This window comes from Astatotilapia calliptera, chromosome 14 (assembly GCF_900246225.1).
Source record: "Astatotilapia calliptera chromosome 14, fAstCal1.2, whole genome shotgun sequence".
NCBI lineage: Eukaryota > Metazoa > Chordata > Actinopteri > Cichliformes > Cichlidae > Astatotilapia > Astatotilapia calliptera.
The window spans coordinates 14,444,651-14,451,649 of record NC_039315.1 but is presented as its reverse complement, the minus strand read 5'-3'; positions in this window follow the sequence as shown (position 1 = coordinate 14,451,649).

The window sequence follows — 6,999 nt, the reverse complement described above, 5'->3', positions numbered from 1 at the left end:
GCCCCCAGCCGCGCCTGAGTGACCGAGCCCTAGGCCGAGAGGCCGGGGGCACCCCACCTCCAAAGGGGCCCGAGCGAGCCCCAGGCCCCAGGCCCCGACAAGCGGCCGCCAAGGAGTGAGCCGGTGTGTACCCGGACGCCCACCCCCAGACACAAAGAACCACCAACACACCGACACCTGAGGGAGTCCGCCACCGGCAGGGGAAGTGGTGGTGGGTGGAGATAGGCCTCCAAACCTTGGAGGGCCTGAGGTGTCCCCAGAGAGGTGGCGTCTGATACCCAACCTGACATATAGACACAGACATACAGGCACACACAGACACAAACATCCATTCCCACCCTCATGCTCTCATATGCACTCACTCCACACTCAACCAACGTGGAGACAGACATAAAGAGACGCTGTACACACAATCACACTCCCCAAGCGTACTCTATAAACCGGGTCTAGGTACCTTTGCCCCTGGAGGGGGGAATTGCACCCAGACCCAGGTGGTGTTACCCTTTTCCCTGCGGTGGGGAGAGGCAGACCACCCCGACTCCGCAGCAGCAGGGAGGCCCCACACCCCAGACCGCAGTCGGACGGCCAACTCCTCCTACTAGCCCTCCCGCTCCAGCAGGCCGCAGAGAATGGGGGTGGGAGAAGACTCCAAACCTCCCTCCACCCGCTCATTGTAGTGTTGATGCATATGTGTTCTAAGGTGCAATTAAAACCCAGGAGGGCATGGAGCTACCTGCCAAGGAGCAGCAGGTAAGCGCATAGTCCCTCCTGCTTCCCTCCGACTTCATCATTTCTTCACTACCAGACACACTGGACCCACTACAGTTCGCTTACCGTCCAAATCGTTCCACAGACGATGCCATCTCTCATCTCCTCCACACATCACTCACTCACTTGGACACTAGAAGGGGGAATTATGTTAAAATGCTCTTCATACACTACAGCTCTGCATTTAACACCATAATTCCCTCCACACTCACCACCAAGCTGGAGCATCTGGGACTCAGCTCATCTATGTGTCAGTGGATCTCCAACTTCCTAACTGGCAGACCACAGGCAGTAAGGATGGGCGGACATGTCTCAGCCTCCACCACTCTCAGCACTGGAGCCCCCCAGGGGTGTGTTCTGAGCCCCCTGCTGTACTCTTTGTACACATATGACTGTGTGGCCACTACCAGCTCCACCACCATCATCAAGTTTGCTGACGACACCGTCGTGGTGGGCCTGATCTCTGATAACAACGAGACGGCCTACCTGAAGGAGATTAGGAATCTGGAGAACTGGTGCCAGAGGAACAACCTCCTTCTAAACGTCAGTAAGACAAAGGAGCTGATAGTGGACTTCAGCACTAAGCAGGAGAGGAACTACCAGACCCCCGTCATCAACGAGTGCCCAGTGGAGAGAGTGGACAGCTTCAAATACCTCGGAGTTCACATCACGCAGGACCTGTCATGGTCCTGTCACATCAACACCGTGGTGAAAAAGGCCCGACAGCGTCTCTACCACCTCAGACGCTTGAGAGACTTCCAACTGCCCTCCAAGGTGCTCAGGAACTTTTACTCGTGCACCATAGAGAGCATCCTGGCGGGAAACATCTTAACCTGGTTCGGGAACAGCACCATGCAGGACAGACGAGCTCTACAGAGGGTTGTGCGGTCAGCTGAGCGCACCATCCGCTCCGAGCTCCCTGACCTGCACTCAATCTACAGCAGGCGGTGCTGGACCAAGGCCAGGAAGATCGTGAAGGACCTCAGCCATTCCAACAACAGACTGTTCTCTCTGTTGAGGTCAGGAAAGCGATTCCGCTCCCTGAAGACCAACACAGAGAGACTGAGGAGGAGCTTCTTCCCGCAGGCGATACGGTCTCTCAATCACACCACCACACAGTACTGACCCACACATATGGTTCTTACACACACACTGGACTTTCTGGACATTGTTTTTGCACAACACTGGTCACTATATTCTTCATTTCCGGTTAATACTTGTACAGCTGCTGTTATTGTGTATATATTTATTTATATTTAGATTTCTTCATACATTCTTATATAGTTCTATATTGTGTATTGTGTATTTTGTTGTACAGTTATTTTATTTTCAACTTTAATTTATATATTTTATCTTATTCTCCCAGTTAAATTTACCCTTCATTCTAATTTGTGTTGTACAGTTATTTCATTTTTAACCTTAATTTATATTTTATTCCTTCCTAGTTAAATTTACCCTTTTTAATTTTTCATATTTATTTCCTATCTTATTCATAGCCTTTTCCTTTTTTGTTTTCTTTAGGTCACGAGCAGTTGTCCAAGCATTTCACTACATATTGTACTGTGTATGACTGTGTACGTGACAAATAAAATTTGAATTTGAATTTGATTTAGAACAAGCACTTTGCAATAATCTAGAGATCTCAGACCTTCCATTTATCAGCTCAAACATCCAATGACATGAATGCTTTAAAAGCATCAACATCAGCGCTTCTCTGACAGCATGGTGGGAGTTTCTAAAATTGACAGCGTCTTCATTAATCCCATGCAAACGTACACCTATCTGGAACAACCCTGATATATTACAAAACAATAATATGATAAACTTTTCAGATTGGAGTGGTAAAGGAATCAAATATTTAGAACATATACTAGAAGGAACAGAATTTATTTCATTTGACAGACTAGTTACACAATATGGGATCAACAAGAAAAGATTTTTAGAATATCAACAAATTAAATCCATAGTAAAAAAGAAATTTAAACCGGGTCAAGTTGAACTACAAACACCACCAAGTGTGGTTCAATTTCTTACTCTTAAAACCCCCAAATTACTATCCAAAATATACAGAATGCTTTCTAAAACAGATGAATCAATATCACTTCCTATTGCAAAATGGGAAGCGGATTTATCAGTTAACTTAGACCTAAACTTCTGGTCTCAGATTTGCTTAAAAACCTTTCATCTAATTAGAAATCCCAGTCTTCAATTAATTCAATACAAAATATTACATAGAGTGCACTATACAGGTCATCGGATGTTCAAGATGGGCTTTACGTCTACCAACAACTGCTCATACTGCCAAACCAATTCACCGGACAATTATATCCACGCTCTTTGGTTCTGTCCACCAGTTCAGAAGTTTTGGCGCGAGATATGTGAAGACTTATCAAAGTGTCTGAAATGTAACATTCCAACTTCCCCCTTAGTGTGTTTGTTGGGCAGCTTAGATAATGTCACTTCAGAAAAGAATATCGCCCATATGGTTTTCACTGCCCTATGCATAGCCAAGAAAACAGTCCTCATGAACTGGAAAAATAAAAATAATCTTAATTCTAACCAATATAGAAATTATCTATTAGATTACATTAGTCTTGATACAGCCTCTGCCACCACATCAGATCAATTGCTCTGGGCTCCTTTGATCAGCTCCATCACCTAGTGGGGGTGGGGGGTCATAGTTTGGTCCCGCCTTCACTGTTGTGATTGGTGTGGGGGTAGGGACAGGCTTAGGGTGTCGGGGGGTTCCCCGGAGGCATTTTCCTTGGGGGGCTCAACCCGGGGTAGCGGTCATGTCCGGTTAGGGGCTCTGTTGGCTCTCAGGTGACTGTTTCCTCGCGGCTGCGTGCAGCGGGACTAGGGGAGGGTCTGTGCTGACGGACGTGGGTTACTGACCTGGTAGCCTGGCTGCCCCTGGGTGGGTCCGGGATGGGCGTGAGGTTCTGGGGGCGCTCCGTCTCTGGGCTGGGGCCCGGGCCGGGCCTCGGGGGCTTGGGTCCTGGTTGGTGTGTTGCCGGGGTTGTGGGCGGGTGGGTGCATGGGGGCCCAGCCCTGGAGCAGGGTGCCGCCGGTGCATCGAGCCACCTGGGGGGCTCTTCAACTGGTGGGGAAGATTGTCACATCTTGCAGGAGCTTTCCTCTCCTCAGGGGCTCTCTCTACAGGAGGGGGAGATACAGGAGAGGTGGAGGAAGATCTCAGCCTGGGTGTTTACTGTCTTATGTAGTCTGGAAGAAGAGTGGATGGTGGGGTGGGTGCAGTTTTCTCTGTGGTGGGGTTGGGTGGACTGTCCTGGGCTCTGTGGGGCCGGGAGGCGCTGCTGCGCTGGGCCCCGGTCTGGATGGGCCTGGGTCCCCTTTCCCTGGTGGGTCGCGGAGTATGGGGGTGCCTACTGGGGTCAGCGGGGGAGCTGGCCCCAGGGAGGGGTCACTTGCCCCTCCCTTCCTTCCCTCCCCATCTCCAGCTGCCTCCCTCTTCCCGCTCCATCACAACCACCCACACATGCAGGACCTTGGAGTAGGGGTATGTCACCAGGGTGCAGAGGAGGCAACCCCCCCCCCCCCCCCCCCCGTCCCCTTCTGGCTGCCCCTGCCTCAATTTTATCCCACAACTTAGACATTCACATTACTCACACTCTCATTACACATACATATAGGATCTTGGGGGTGGGCACGATACACGGAATCCAAAGTACCATCAGGGTGTACACCCCACCCCTGGCGTCGTTGCCCACCTCTCAATGTTAAATACACGTAGACATTGCAGCAGGAGGGACCATGCGCTTACCTGCTGCTCTCTGGCAGGTAGCTCCATGCCCTCCTGGGTTTTAAATGCACCTTAGAACACACATGCATCAACACTACAATGAGCGGGTGGAGGGAGGTTTGGAGTCTTCTCTCACCCCCATTCTCTGCGACCTGCTGGAGCGGGGGGGCTAGGAGGAGGAGTTGGCCGTCCGACTGCGGTCTGGAGTGTGGGGCCTCCCTGCTGCTGCGGAGTCGGGGAGGTCTGCCTCCCCCCACCGCAGGGAAAAGGGTAACACCACCTGGGTCTGGGTGCAGTTCCCCCCCTCCAGGGGCAAGGGTACCTAGACCCGGGGCTTAGAGTACGCTTGGGGAGTGTGATCGTGTGTACAGCGTCTCTTTATGTCTGTCTCCACGTTGGTTGAGTGTGGAGTAAGTGTATATGAGAGCATGAGGGTGGGAATGGATGTTTGTATATGTGTGTGCCTGTATTTCTGTGTCTATATGTCAGGTTGGGTGTCAGGCGCCACCTCTCTGGGGACATCTTAGGCCCTCCAAGGTATGGAGGCCTATCTCCCCCTACCACCACTTCCCCTGCCAGTGGCGGACTCCCTCAGACGTCGGTGCGTTGGTGGTTCTTTGTGTCCGGGGATGGGTGTCCAGGTACACACCGGCTCACTCCTTGGCGGCCGCTTATCGGGGCCTGGAGCCTGGGGCTTGCTCGGGCCACTTCGGAGGTGGGGTGCCGTCGGCCTCTCGGCCTGGGGCTCGGTCACTCAGGCACGGCTGGCTGCCGGCGGAGCTCACGGGCGCGTCACTGCAACTCCCCCTGGCTTCTGCTCCACGGGTGCTGAGTGAGCCCTCATCTGGGACTCTCCTCAGCTCTTTCCGGGACAGTGGCGCAGCTGCCCCTCTGTTGGTCTTTCTTGGTCTCTTGTGTTCTGGGGGCCTCTGGATGTCTGGAGTTTTGATCTCCTCCATACCTGCTTCATGCCCTGGAGGACGGGGCTGTGGCCCCCCCACACCCTCTAGCAGATCATTACATGAAGGAACCTTTTAAAAAACAAAAAACAAGCGCGTCCATGCTCACAGGTGTACACACGGGTGATCACACCCACAAACTACACCCTTTTTGGCTCCTACCTCAAAGCACACTGTGTTCTGTTGATCTTATGTGCTGCACAATAATGTTTAATATTTAGTATTTACTGTCATATTCCCATATATCATTGTGATGTTGTTTATTCTATTACTCTTGTTCTCTTCTGCTTGTTTTCTTTTTTCTTTCTCAGCAGGTGACCCAGGTGATTGATATATGCATTTTTTTTCTTTTTTTCTTCTTTTTTTTCTTTTCCTGCTCATTCTGTTGGTTTTTGGTTTTTGCCCTTCTCCCCCGTCCCTCTTCTCAGCTGTTTCTCTTTCCCTCTTTCTTTCTCCCCTTCTTTCCCCCAGTCAAGTCTGTCCCATGTTCAGTAAGTGAAAATAAAATAAACAATAAAAGGTGAATCAAATGGACCATTATGGCAAGGCTGGGATGGTCAATTTGGTAAAGTAAATCCGTTGGGCATCTTTCTTTGCCTTTAGACAACAATTCTGATGGCAAAAGAGCCAAACGGGACAGGCAAAAAAAAAAAAAAAAAAATCTACATTTAATTACAAGTTATTATTAATCTGTGGCTCTCTTCCACGACATGGCTTTTGTCCTGTCTCCCTCCCCTAACCCCCACTTGGTTATGGCATATGGCCGCACCTCTCTGAACCTGGCTCTGTCATTGATTTCTTCTCGTTAAAAGGGTAATTTTCCTTACCACTTTCACCAAAGTGATTGCATGTGATTGTTGGGGTTACTCTGTATTATTATAGGTTTTTCATCTTACAATATCAAGTGGTTTGAAGAAACTGTTGTTGTGATTTGGGGCTATATAAATAAAACTGAATTAAAATGAATTGAAATATGCCCTCATAAACATGTATACAGTAATATATGAATGTGAAAGAAGAATGTATGTATGTGAGAGTGAGCAAATGAATTTAGACTCAAAATATTACATCTTCACTGTGAATATGGAGATGAATAAGTGACTGTGACTTGTTGTGTAAAGCTCTAAGAGTAGCCCAAAATATTGTATGAAATACAGTAAATAATATTTCAGTGCATCCACTTGTTAATTAAGATATTGACTTGATAAGAGAGTAAATATATGACCTTCATTGCCATATAAGAAGAGCTCAATGCACATTTCACATGCGCAAAAAAAATTTTGTGCATATTTATTTTTAAGAAGTTTTGCACTGTTACATATTTAAATGGGGATATGTGTGTATACTATTATTTTACATATATTAAACTACATTAAAATACAAATTAGGGCAGGTCCCTCCTTGTGCCCAACCCTGTAGGTCTATAGAGAATACACTGTTACTATTATATTATTTCTAATGTTGCACTGAAAGGTATAAATACCAGTACACTTTCATTTTCATCAAGAT